The sequence below is a fragment of the Dipodomys spectabilis genome, unplaced genomic scaffold (genome assembly GCF_019054845.1).
Source record: "Dipodomys spectabilis isolate Male_0828 unplaced genomic scaffold, ASM1905484v1 ptg000234l, whole genome shotgun sequence".
In the NCBI taxonomy this organism is placed as follows: domain Eukaryota; kingdom Metazoa; phylum Chordata; class Mammalia; order Rodentia; family Heteromyidae; genus Dipodomys; species Dipodomys spectabilis.
In genome coordinates this window covers 2469882-2484074 of record NW_024870911.1, presented here as the reverse complement: position 1 = coordinate 2484074, position 14193 = coordinate 2469882, and the positions used below count along the sequence as shown (strand labels likewise).

At 36.3% G+C, this 14193-nt stretch overlaps 1 non-coding gene across 1 annotated transcript; it reads right to left on the bottom strand.

The window, feature by feature from the left end:
* Nucleotides 1-13264: 13264 nt before the first annotated feature.
* LOC122124435 lies at nt 13265-13371 on the bottom strand. Its single transcript, XR_006150549.1, has one exon. It is a non-coding gene; the product is annotated as a U6 spliceosomal RNA (small nuclear RNA).
* Between the last annotated feature and the right edge of the window lie 822 nt (nt 13372-14193).

The window sequence follows — 14193 nt, the reverse complement described above, 5'->3', positions numbered from 1 at the left end:
TAACTTTTTGGCTCATTAAAGTGCTTCTTTTGTGAAGGGCTCTTTTGTCTCACAATGGGCTGCCCTGACTTCCTAATCAAATTACCACCCACTCCCTGCCTCACAACCTGCAGCTCCCAGATCTGCTCCATTCCCCAGCTCTCTTATTTGCAGTAGCTGAATATTTCAAGAGAAGATTTCTTAGGAACTGTCCTATTGCAGAATATTAAGAAGAACCATCTTGCCATTGGGAGGTCTTTTCTATTCTAACCTCTTAAAATACCATACAAAAAGGACACCAAGCTTGAAATTTTTATTTCATTAAAATAGAAGCCTGTTAAACCGACTTAGTTTAACAACTGGTTTTAATGGCATTTGTGGCAATTTATTCTGAAGTTGCCACGTGTAGGTTGGCCTTCCACTTTAGAAATGGTTTTACCCAATGTTAATCACACCCCTGGTTTCCAAGGTCAACTCTTGGTAATGAAATATCTATTAGAGATTTTACTCTCTATTTAAAAAATATTTGAAGCATTTTTATTATTAGCACTAGAGAGAGATAGTAAGAGAGTGAGACTGAAAGTGGAAAGATGAATTGAGGAAGAAAGGAAGGAAAGAAAGAAACAAGGAAGGAAAGAAGAAAGGAAAAAGTTCAGTCAGTGAACTTAAGTAGAATTTTTTTTTTTTTTGGTCAGTCATGGGGCCTGAACTCTGGGCTTAGGCTGGGCACTGTGCCTGGGCTCTTCAGCTCAAGGCTAGAGCTCTACCACTTGAGCCATAGTGCCACTTCAGCTTTATCTGCTTAGGTGGTGCTGAGGAATTCAACCCAGGGCCTCATGCATGCAAGGCAAGCACTCTACCACTGAGCCACCTTCCCAGCCCCAATGTAGAATAAATTTGATGAAAACAATCACTCTAAGGAATGTTGAGAACTATTTACTAATCATAAAGAACACATTGCCACAGAAAAGATACTAGGAAAGATTAAAGTTACCACACAATGGTTGTAGAAATTGACTTCCCTCTCCCAGTGAGTAGCTATACATTGTCTTTATTGGTGTATCTGAACACTGTACTTCCAACCATGGAATAATATTGCAAGAAGGAGTATTCTTTTTTAAAGGCCTAACCTTTCTTTGGGAAATAAAATATTTTGATAAAGCATTCTTCAGTTCTTTATATTAAAACAATGGTTTGCTTGAAAGAGGATGAAATTTTGATAGACTGATTTCATGTGCTTTAATCAAGTAGTTTCTGCCTCAAAATGTGAGGGCTGCACTGAGATATTTTTAGAACCATTTTATCATACATTTCATGCTTTTACAGCATGTAGTTGCTAATTTCCCTAATAAGGTCACCTTTCAGTAAATGGCATGTGTTTTTCAATTCATGTGGGGTGCTTGCCTAAAAATAAGGCCAATTTGTGTGAGCCGAAGATCCTTATTTTATCCCCTGTGTCTTTCCCACTGCAGTTACCCAAAGCAGGAGAAATGAAATGTTTCCTAGCTGCATTTATTCATATTGATCGGTGTCTTTTCCTGTACAGTCCAATAAATGAATTCGTTGATGTTGGAATTAACATCTCCCCAGGGTTTCTCATATGTAGAGATCTCTGAAGGCAAAGATAATTTTGCCCTGTTTTCCCATGACACACCACACACACACACACACACACACACACACACACACACACACACGGGCAGCACAGGCTGTCCATGGCAAAGGAGTTCAATAAACTTATTGAAGGGTGATTGGAGCCATGCAATCAAATAGGGAAGAAGCACTGTTTTTACTTTCTCAGGTCCAGCATTGGTTGAGTGAGAAAGCAGGCCATTTTACCTCAGGTGAAGTGGATGGTTTCAGAAACCAAGGCTCTCTCACTAAGAGAAGAGTGCGTTGCTAGCATTTTAACCTAGGCGATTCCCTAATGCATGGACTTGGTTATTTTGCTAAGCAGCAGGAGGGACTTGGTGATCACTTTCTCTAAATGTCTTGACTAGCCTGGTCCTCCACTTATAATTTTCATCCCCATGTGAGTCCCTTAATAAAAACCCGAAGCCTTTTACCTCTGAACAGTCAAAAAACATTTCCAGCTGAAGGGTGCTATGGTTTCAAAGACAGTTTCTACTGAAGATAATGAGTGTTCTAGAGTGTTAATTGAAACAGCAGGAGAGAATGGTTACTTTCCAAATATCCCAGGGGAGTCTATGTGCCATGGAGATGACATAAATAAGCTAATGTAATGGACTTTACTTTCTTAAGCCCAAGACTACATGCAGAAATTGTAGGGAAGGGAATACTTTTATGCCTTAGAAATTTGTTACAAATCCTTTATATATTAATATAAAAATCTACTTAGCGCAGATGAAAAGACTGCCATTTGTTATAGTGCTTTGTTTGTTTAAAATCTAATTGAAATATAAGCACCCTTATTATGATGCATGAGGTTTGACATGCAACAATTTAGTGGGATACTCTCACTAATTTGTATTTTTAATAATATGAATTAGGGGAAATAGAAGATATTTTTGCTAACTGTTCATTAATGAGTTAAATGTTTGTTGAACATCTCTTATAAATAAGACAAAGATGACTGAGTTGACTCAGACAAAAACTTTGTGAGAAATTAAGAGTACAAAGTATAACATGTACAGTAAATCCACCTTCATCTTTGAGAGGTATGTTTTTCTAAAATTTTTCACTTAATATTTTTCAGACTGTAATTTATCTTAAATAACCAAAGCTGCAGAAAGTTAAGGGGGGGCTCTACTGTACATAGTACCTAAAATAAGTTGTAAAAGGTAAAAATAATAAATGGTATGTGTTAGTTCTGCCTGGGAGAACAGTACCCTACCCGCTCTGCTTCATGAAGGACAGCTCATAGCCTTACTAGAAATCACCTGCCATATCAGTAACCATATCAGTAACCATCTGGCTGTCAATCACGTGTGAGTCAATAAGGACTCTGAGGTCATTTCCTCATCTGCTGAGTTCACTTCCTGAACTGCCTGTGTCCTTCAGACAATGAGAGGTACTCCAGGCCCTGAGATCCCTTCCACAACTGCTATGATCACATTTCCCCACCTTTCCCTATGTAATCCCTCTCAATGTGAAGTCCCTCCTCTTTCTCATCCTTTCTTCTGCTCCCTCTTCCCCTCCTCCTCTTCCCCTCCTCCTCCTCCTCCTTCTTCTTCTCCTTCTCCTTCTCCTTCTCCTTCTCCTTCTCCTTCTCCTTCTTCTTCTTCTTCTTCTTCTTCTTCTTCTTCTTCTTCTTCTTCTTCTTCTTCTTCTTCTTCTTCTTCTTTTCTTCTTCTTCTTCTTCTTCTTCTCTTCTTCTTCTTCTCTTCTTCTTCTTCTTCTTCTTCTTCTTCTTCTTCTTCTTCTTCTTCTTCTTCTTCTTCTCCTTCTCCTCCTCCTCCTCCTCCTCCTCCTCCTCCTCCTCCTCCTCCTCCTCCTCCTCCTCCTCCTCCTCCTCCTCCTCCTCCTCCTCCTCCTCCTCCTCCTTCTTCTTCTTCTTCTTCTTCTTCTTCTTCTCTTCCTCTCCTCTCTTCCCTTCTTTCTTTCTTCCCTTCTTCTTTTCCTTCTTTACTTCTTGAAAATTGCTCTACTCTCCTACACCCCTGCCCCCAATAAACTCTTTTCTGAACTATGTGGCTTTCTCCTTTCATGGAACTGTACAGGATTTATCAACCCAAAGTAATTTATTCCAATGTTCTTGGCTACTTGGCTAAAATATTAATGAAAACATGTATCTTCATTTTCTTGATTGATAAATAAGGCACAGTGGATATAATGTAGGAATTTGATGTCAGAAAACTTTATACACAACAATATAAAAAAGAACACAAATTTAAATGAATCACTTGTGACCCCATAATCAAATGGTTTAAGAAATGAGATACTTTTCTCTTTAAATAAAAAATAAATAAATATAAAATAAATAAATACATAAATAATACAGGATTTTCTGTGTTGTAATCCTTGGCACTTTCAACAACCAATGCATCTTACTATTTAATTCTAAGACAGAAGTTACAAGGCCACAAGGCTTAATGACCTTAGCATTTGGAGGAGCAGAATCCCATCATAGGAATAATTAACACGTTGGAGGAGGTAGGAACAGAGCGATTGTGGTTCAAGGGGAATTAGAGAACTGTCCTAAGCTCCCTTCTCAACCTAGAACTGGACACTCTGAGTGCACCTGTTGCCCTAGCTATGTCAGGAAGCCTCAAATGGATGGTGTATGACTGGACGAGAAGCAAGACCCTATCTCAAACAGTGAGCAGTGCAAATGTGGCTAAAATTATTGTTTAGTTTTGGAGACCCTGCATAGCAAGTGTGAGGCCTTGAATTCAAACCCCAGTTCTTCCAAAAGAAAAGGATAGTAATTTGGAGTTATAAACAAACCTTCTGATGGAAAGATCTGTTGCCAGCCTCCCTCCTTAACATGCAAATGGCTGTCTTCTCTCTGAGTCTTCTTGGGGTCTTGGCTTGTATGTATCTACAATTTCTGTTGTAAAGGCATGTAATCATAGGAGAGAACACCAAGGGAGCACCATATGTAACTATAATCTATAATATGTTATATATAATTTCAATGAGCTAAGGATAAGAAAGCATCTATTGGGCTGGGAAGGTGGCTCAGTGGTAGAATGCTTGCCTTGCATGCATGAAGCCCTGGGTTCAATTCCTCAGCACCACATAAGCTTTAAATGGCACTGTGGCCCAAGTGGTAGAGTGCTAGCCTTGAGCTGAAGAGCTGAAGGACAATGCCCAGGCGTAGAGTTCAGGCCCCATGACCGAGAAAAAAAAAAAAAGCCATCTATTCAAATAGCCAGCAGATCAGCAGGTATCTTATCCCTGGATGGGCCCTCTGGAGATGCTGTATATCGGCTAGCAGTCTATTTTTTTCTAGCCATATGGTTTTGTGCAGATGATTTAGCATGGAAATAACCTTCTTCAGTGAGTAGTGGTGCAGGGTGAAGAAGCTTTCCTGTCTTTTTAATCCCTTCAGAGAGGTGTAACCCTCACAGGAAGGCATCTGTCCTCCAGCAACACTTAGAAAAAAAAAAGGGGAGGTTATAGATTTGACAGCCCATTGAAATGTCACAGAAAATCATTTTCTAACCAAAAAACTTCCACTCTTTTCTACTGAAGTTTAAAACTTTCTCAATGAGGCACAAGCTGTCTCTAGAGATGACAGGTTTTATATAAAACTACTTTAGTACTTTATCATTTAATTTTGCTGGAGCATAAACCAATGCACAATAAGTAGAGTTTACTGTCTCGCTTTCTTGTTTTCTCTATTATTTATTTGAAATCATGGGAGACTTTTGGATGACAGATACTGAACGTGTTTATTCACTCTGTTGTAACAAAAAAGAATACCTATACTGTAATATCATCCTAAAACTCTTTTGGGCTTAATCATTTAATACCTTTGAGACTGAGAGAGACTCCATTATCTTTCAAGTCATACAATTTATGTAAGTAACATGAAAGAGAGAAGAGTAAATTATGACAAAATAGCTCATACAGAGATTAAATGTCAGAGCCAATACCAAAAACAAAGTCAGTCCCCAGTGGGCTGATTTCTATCTGTATGGCAGAATAACAGAACTTGATTAATGTGTATCATGTTATTCTTCATTCACTCATTCATTCACTTACTACATGGATCTATTTTTCATTATGACAGTGACATGCCTGAGGCATCACATTTTATTTAGAAAAGGAGTTTACTTTGAGGACTGGAAATGTGGCCTAGAGGTAGAGTGCTTGCCTAGCATGCATGAAGCCCTGGGTTTGATTCCTCAGCACCACATAAACAGAAAAGGCCAGAAGTGGCACTGTGACCTAAGTGATAGAGTGCTAGCCTTGAGCAAAAGAAGTTCAGGGACAGTTTCCAGGCCTTGAGTTCAAGCCCAGGACTGGCAAAAAAAGAAAAGCAGTTTACTTTGACTCATAATTTTGGAGATTCCAGGCCAACTAGTGAAGGCTTTGATCTTGGTAGAGACCCAAGGAGGCACAGAGTATCACGTGGTAAGAGATGAGCAGGGTGTGTATCCTCTTTCTTTTTGCTTATGAAGCCACTGATGTTCATTTGAGGATGTCCAACTCTGAACACCATGGGTCAGATTCAATATCTATCTTCTTAATACCATCAATGTAGAATATGGGAGATTAAATTATGCCTGGGTTTAGGGAGACAAGCCACTGTACTCACTAAATATTATATTGAACATTATTTTACATTTTGAGCTTATATCAGTGACTGAAATAAGCAAGAACCTTTGCCCATATGTTATTATAATTTATTAAGAAGAGATTTGCAGCAAGTAATAAACACAGACACAAAAATTAAATTTTATAATTATGTTGAAATTATGTACAACTGGGGAAAAGATAGGGGTAGAACAAGTTAGCAAAGCTACTGGGTTAAGGGTAAGGAACTGAGTTGTAAATAAATAATCAGGAAAAGGTCTCAAGGCTATTTTAAACCATATCATTTTTAAATAAAATATTGTCTGAAATAAGATCAACTCTGGGGAAAGTTATTGAGATCCTCACCTCAATGAATAAGCTAGGCAACATTTGCATTTATAGCCCCAACAAAGTAGATGGCTGTAGATAGAAGGATCATAGTCTGAAACCAGCCCTTGACAGAAACTTGAGACCCCATCTGGAAAATTACTAAAACAGAAAAGGGCTTGAGACATGGCTCAAGATGTGGAACACTTTCCTAGCAAGTATGAGGCACTGAGTTCAAACTCCTATGCTGCCAAAACATGAATAATTTTTTTTTAATTCACCATTTTAGGGTAACTTATAAAAAATTTTATAAAACATACATTGTATTTAAGACATTAAACAGCTTATCACTTTGTCCATTTCTTTATTTAAAAACTTTAAATTAATTATTATTACACAGAGCCTATGTTACTGTCACTTAGCTTTCCTGCTCAACGCTGATGTTCTACCATTTGAGCCACAGTTCCACTTAGGATTTTTGGTGGTTAATTGGAGATATAAGTCTCATCATTTTTCCTGTCAGTTTGGGCTGCCATCAAACTGACATCCTCAGATCTCAGCCTCCTGAGTAGCTAAAATTACAAGTGTGAGGCATCAACACCCAGCTCTAACAAATGACTTTGTTGAATATTTTTCATTTATCCCTATGGAGCTTGATTTTATACCAGGTAGACAACTAGTTTCCCATCTTTTCCTCCAGATTTGAAAACCAGACATTCTATTTCACTTCTGTGTTTTTGGACATGAGAATGTTATGATACTGCAAAATCACAAAGCATGCACAGCCTTTGTTTCATTTTTTGTCTGTACACCATGTGTCCTAAGAAGTAAAAGAAGGCCAAATCTCCAAACCAAAGTTATCAATGGTAATGTGTTCTTGAATAACTCCAAGGCCCATATTTCTTTCAGGTTAATTTGCTATTAGCAGTGCTTGTGCCTCTAATTCATGGCTTTGTTGCCAGGTCCTAAAAGTACATCTCTAAGCCCATGAAATGTTAGTGAAAGGGCAAAATTGTATTCTTCACAGAGAGTCAAGGGAAGATAAAGGAGCAGAGAGGAATAGAAGGTAGCTTGAAAATATACAATGCTGTATGAAGCTGGCAAAACATTATGAGACATCTAATTTCAGCTGTCAAAGGGCTCACATTGATTTTTGGGTTCATTGTATGCACTCTTGTGGTTCTCTAAATGGAGTCTTATTTATTTGGCTTTTATATAACCTATCTTTCTCAGGGGAAAGTTAATAGTACTTTGCAGTAGGAAAATAGGAGCTTAGTTTAGAATGGAATAGTGGAGAGCCCATTTTACTTCTGTTTAGATTCAAGAAAATGAAAAGGCTTAGATTTTTGCAAGGTAAAAAAAAAAAGTCAACAGAGATCCAGAAAGCCTAAATCATTCTCTAAATGTTGGTCATCTTTGTCCTCCTGAAATGTGTCTTTGTTAGTCTGTATCTGATCCATCTATTTTGAGCTTCCTTAACCCCAATCCCCCACAACTATTTCTGAAAAGGAAAAGAATATCATGGCTCAGTTAAAAATAGTTCTTTTGTAAGAAGCATTTAAGAGTTGGGCAAGGAAAATTAAACCCAAGCTCTAACCAAAAGAATCTGATTAGAAAGTAAGAATCTATACTTAAGCATGACTCACTTCTGTTGTAACTAAAATTCTTTTCCTGAAATACCTTGGCAGTGGCTTTTTAAAACCAGCTGCTTTACTATCATAATTTCAAAATATGACATAGTTGTTCTAATAGGACTCATGGAGAGGAAATGTAATTGTGTTCCCCTTGGTATGATGTATTTTTGTCATTTTCATTATCTTTCTTGGACACCAAAGTGCATGTCATTATACTTCATATAATAGGCTATTTTAATTTCTAGTGTGGTATAAAGGTGTAACCCTAAATATTAGTATCTAGTATCTAATACTGGTTGCATTAAACAGATGGCAGTTCTAAAGTTAAGACAACAGGTCAACTAATATAAATTTAAACTTATTTTTATTGGCATTTATTGAATTGTACAAGTAAGGATCTTTACTCTGATATTTCCCTACAAGGCATAGATTCATTTCTATCGTCACCTTCTGTGTGTGTGTGTGTGTGTGTGTGAGAGAGAGAGAGAGAGAGAGACAGAGAAAGAGAGAGAGAGAGGGAGAGAGAGAGTGTATGTGTGCACACAACATGGGGCTTGAAATCCGGGCCTGGGTGGTCTGAATTTTTGTGTTTAGGCTAGCAGTCTACCACTTGAGAGCTACAGCTCCACTTCCAGCTTTTTGGTGGCTTAATTGGAAATACAGTCTCCTAGACTTTCCTGCCTGGGCTGGCTTTAAACTGTGATTCTTAAATTTCACCCTCCTGAATAGCTGAATAGTAGGATTATAGCATGAGCTACCCCAGGCTATTGTTTTTTCTTATCTCTAGCTCTCCTCCCTTCCTCTTTTCCTTTCTAGCTCTAGTAGTACTTCAAGGTTTACTTAGCTACACCAGAAAGAGAATAATTTTGTAAAGTTCTAAAACTAGTTGATTTGCTACAATCAACCAAATTTTCAGGTTCTGAGAAGTATGAGTAATGACTGTTTATTAAGCCAAAATACAAGAATCGAATATAGGAACTGCAATGTGTGTATGTGTATGTGTATGTGTGCATGGGTGCTTGTGTGCAAGATGTATGATCAGAACAGAGCAATTTTGAGTTTGTATTATATGTTTCAGATCCCTAAAACTTATTTCAAATGTTTTATTATATAACCCACTGGGGTGGATTCTGAATAAAATCACTGGGTTATAAGAAAGGATAGAAAAATGAAGAAATATGTTTCAAAATCTCTTTAGTGCCTATTCCAGAAATCTACACACTGCTAATCTGGGGAGACATTTCCAGTTTTAAAGATAAACCATAACTTCTTTTAAGTGTATAGAATTTTAGGCTGCTAAAGGAAACATATCAAGAGTGACATCTCAACTCTTAGAATTCAGGAGCTCTAGGGGCAAGGCAATTCTTGGGAAAGATACTTAGATATGTATTTTGAAGCAGTAGTAAGCGAAGTCCCACAATGGATAACTGAAAGATCAGCTTATTTTAATTTTTTTTTATTTTTATTTTTCTGAACAAAGCAAGCAGTACACTTTCTCCTTAAAATTATGTTTTCCCAATGGCCAGGTCTAGAAGAGGCTGAAGAACAGCCTTCAGATTGCTGGACCAATGCAAGACTTTTTCTTTCTTCTAGAATTTAAACTTTATATACCTACATTGAATCAAGTGGTTTTTTTTTTAAAAAAAATTATCTCTAGATAGTTGCACAGAGGAGTTAACCATTAAACACATCAGTTCATAAATACAATACATCTTGCTTAAGGATATCCCTTTTATCATATTTCCCCATTTCTGTCAGTCCTACCCTTTCCCTCCATTTTCTTAATTTCATGAGATATGTATTAAATAAAATTAATCCTTCCACTCTTCATTCACCTACATTCCCTCTCTTTTACCCCCTCTTTTCATCTTTTGAGTATCTGTTTCCTGGTATTCATTTTGTCGAACGGTGAGTTAGCCTTCCTAAGGAAATTCATCATTTGGATTTTTGCTTGAAAATACCATCTTTTGGTTAATACACTTGCACATAGCCCCAAGTATTTGCCAGTACATTGATAAATTAGTTCTAGCTTCCACATATGAAAGAAAACACTTGTCCTTTGTCTCTTTGAGCCTGACTTTTAATGTAAATTTTTCCAATTTCATCCTCCACTAGCTCCATGAGTTCAGTCCTATTGTGTCTAGCTGATATAGAAGGAAATTGATCTGTAAGGTCCTGTGATGATTGTGACAGTTTTGACAAGTGACTAAGCTAAACTATGAACATAATCACAAAACTCACACTTCTCTGTGGATACTGTATATAGAATCTGTGTCTGTTATGTTGCTTTTGTCTTTTTTTTTTTTTTGGTCAGTTGTGGGACTTGAACTGGGCGCTGGGCTGGGGACAGCCTGGGCCCTCTCCCTGAACTCTTTGGCTCTAGCACTTTGAGCCACAGCTCGACTTCTAAGTTGCTAGTATCTTGCAGCAAGACAGATGTGGCAGAGATGTCATCATGTTATCTTAATGCTCCTTTTTACAGAGAAGGCAAAGATTCCAACTATTTTCATATAATTAATCTGAAGCCTAAAAGCCCTGGGTTCATAATTGTCTAAAAGCTCACATGGCTCAAAGTGCCACTAGCATTCAGAACCACTGATTATGTGAATATGGTCATATAAAATGATGCTTAGCTATAGGAAATCCAAGAAATGGAAACTAAAGGTCTTCATTGCACTGTTTGTGGTTCTTTTTTGTTTTTCTTTTTTTTTTTTCTGATTTATTCCCTTCTGTCACCTTTTTATTTTGGTACCTTTTGTCTTGCTTTAAGTGTATCTGGTTTGGGAAGGGGAAAGGGAAGCACTGAAATGGTAGGACAAAGAGTGAACTGCTTCAGCAGTGATACTCACTAGACACTATGTTGGAAACAAAACTATATACTTCGGTGAGGGAGGAGAGTTGGGAGGGAGAAAATGAGGGAGGAAGTAACACTGTTCAAAAAGAAATGCACTCATTTCCTGACTTACGTAACTGTAACCCCTCTGTACGTTACCTTTACAATAAAATTTTAAAAATGGAAAAAGACACTCATAATAGTTCGAAAAGCAGTGATTTGAATTCAAAATGAATCATGGACTTAAATGTAAGACAGAAACTATGAGGAAAAACTATGGGACAGAATCTTTAAGATATAGAGTTGGGAAAATCATTCTTAGACTTGACAATAAAAGCATAGTCCATAAATTTTTTAAAAGCTGTTTAATTTTGACCATACTGAAATAAAAAAAATATTGATCCTGGAAGAAAATGATTAAGAGGTAAAATTCAAAGCTACAGAATGGAAAAAAATGTATTAATCAACATTTCTGACAAAGGAATAGTATCTATAATATATAAAGAACTATCAGCATAAAAACTTTCCCATAGCTAATTATTAAATAAAATGAAGATACAGTTTACTAAAGTGGTATTTTGTCTTGGGTAAGCACAAGACAAAAATGTTTGATATTGTTAGATGTTAAAGATGGCAAGGGAAATTATCTGCGTCTTAACTGTGAATTGTGAATATCTTGATTTAGATATTGTAGTTTTGCCAAAAGTCTTTCCAATAGGGAAAAACTAGGTAAAGAGAATAAGGTATCTTGTTACATATTCACATTGTAATTCTTGTAATTGTGTGAGAATCAATAATTGTTTCAAAATAAAAATGTTTAAGTAAAATATTTAATTTGTTATCACTTAATTGTGATTTAAGAGAGCCAACCATGTTAAAATAGATCCTCTACAAGGTTAAAATGAAATTATCAGCCATGGGGAGTTGTGATGAATGCCCCAAATCCTAGCACTTGAGAGCCTAAGATAGGAAGATCACAAGTTCAGGAGCACTTGGGCTATATAGTAAGAATTTGTCTAAAAAACAAACAAACAAAACTTGTCAGCTAGGCTCCAGTTTTCATCTCCAAGTGTAACATCTAGAGTTTTTACATTTAGTTTCACATTCAGTTTAGTCTTTATTCAGTAACAGCAGTATTAACTCTGTGTGGATTTTTAGACTGAAGACTTACACTGCTTGCTGCTGGTTATCCTGAGCCACAACCAGTTCCTTGCTAGGTAAACTTCAGGGGCACTTGTTCCTTGAAAGCAAAGTAGGGTTTTCTAGCTGGATAGACTTCATAATCTCTTTTTAAAATAACCATTGAGGAGAATTTCACCATGGCTATCTTCTGCTGAGTCAAAGTGAGCCATCTATACTTAGGGAGAGAGGGCTATGCAAGGATATTACCAGGAGAAAGGGAGGTTTTAGAGGCTTCTCTTAGTGTAGAGGCTGAATGTGTATTTATATACATTTCTTTAGAAATCTTTTATTGAATTGGCACTTCATTAGGCATTGATGTATCCAGATTTTTACTTAATTGGGAATGTTTACTACTTTCTTAAGTACTTGGTTGGCAGTTGTACCATTTGATTTAAACATTGATAAACTAAGTTCTCCATTTATAGTAGGTCTTAAAACTAATGCTTTCTAGAATATGTTATTGAAAATATTTGAAAATAATATTCAAGCAGACTGGGAAACATTGCATCTTAGTTATATCAGGTATTTGAGAGGGGTATATGTTTTATTTCTTATGTTTCTAGGGAACTAGTTTTATTGCTATGTTTGTAAGGTAGTAATATTTAGAGGTCCATGCATGATCCTAAGTATAATCATTTGGGAAAATTTATGATCTAGAAAGAATTTTTTTCTAATGCAGTTTCTAATGTTATAAAAAATAATCTTTTCATACAACTTGTTAGTGCTCCGAACATGTTAGCTATCCTTTCAAATTAGAAAAAGTATTTGATCTGATTTTATTTTTTTAGACTAAATCCACTTAAGTTCTGGATGGCATAGCAAATACATTCAAAGTACAATTAGTAAATTCAGTAAAAGTTTAGATTTTATGAGCCTTTAAATAATTAACCCATCTTTACATATTAATTAAAACAATCCTCCTTTTGAAAAACCATTTCTTTATATTTTCATTGTTTGGTACTTTTTAGTGATTGCTCTGTGATTTCTTAACATTCCTCTTTATGGTGCCTCTTCTAATGACTGAAAAATCTTGCATATATGATTTTTAATTGCATTCCTCCTTCTGTGCCAAAAAACACCATAATTTATTCCTCTCATCAACAAAAAACCTATGCAATGCCTTACAAATGTCTATGTCATGCTTACAGTGAGACCCTGTTAATCTTCTCTGCATTATTGAATTTTTAGCATTTGTGCTGATAAAGTGAACACTAATTTCTTTTCTCTTAATATTGGTTGACATTTCTTTTGTGATGGAAATTTCTTTTGTGGTTTCCCATATGATCTACCCAGGAGAATATTCTCTGTGCTGTTGAGGATAATATTTACTCTGAAGTTTTTGGATGGAATATTTAAAACCTCAGATTTAAGTTTAGTTTCTCTTCAATATGGGTGGCTACTCATGGTTTTCTTCTTTTTATTTTATTTACTTTGAATATGTCTTACCAATTCATTTTAAATCTGTGCATGTCCTTAGAAGTAAAGTTAGGATCTTTGTTGTTGTTACTGGTTGGGACTTGAACTCAGGGTCTGGGTGCTGTCTCTGACACTCTTTGAGCCACAGCACCTCTTCCAGTTTTTGAGTGATTAATTGGAGATAAGAGTCTCACAGAGACTTTTCTGCCAGGGTTGGCTTTGAATCATGATCCTCAAATCTCAGCCTCCTGAGTAGCTAGGATTACAAGCATGAGACACCAGTGCCCAGCTAGTTAGTTCCTTATAAGCAGTATAGAGTAGTTTATTTTAAATCTATTAAGTCATTTTTCCATTTTATTCCTTTTTGTTTTCTTTTTCTCTTTCCTTCTTTCTTTCTTTTTTTTTTTATCTGAGATGGGCTCTCAAACTTGGTTGGTTGGTTGATACCTGATACCTGATGTTTTTGCTCATTGGCTAGCACTTTATCAACTAAGCCATATGTAACCACATTTACTATTTTAATTCAAGAATTTAATCCACTATATTTAAAGTTTTTATCATAAGTAGACTCTTATTACTGCCATTTTGTTACTTGTTTTCTATTATTATTATTATTAT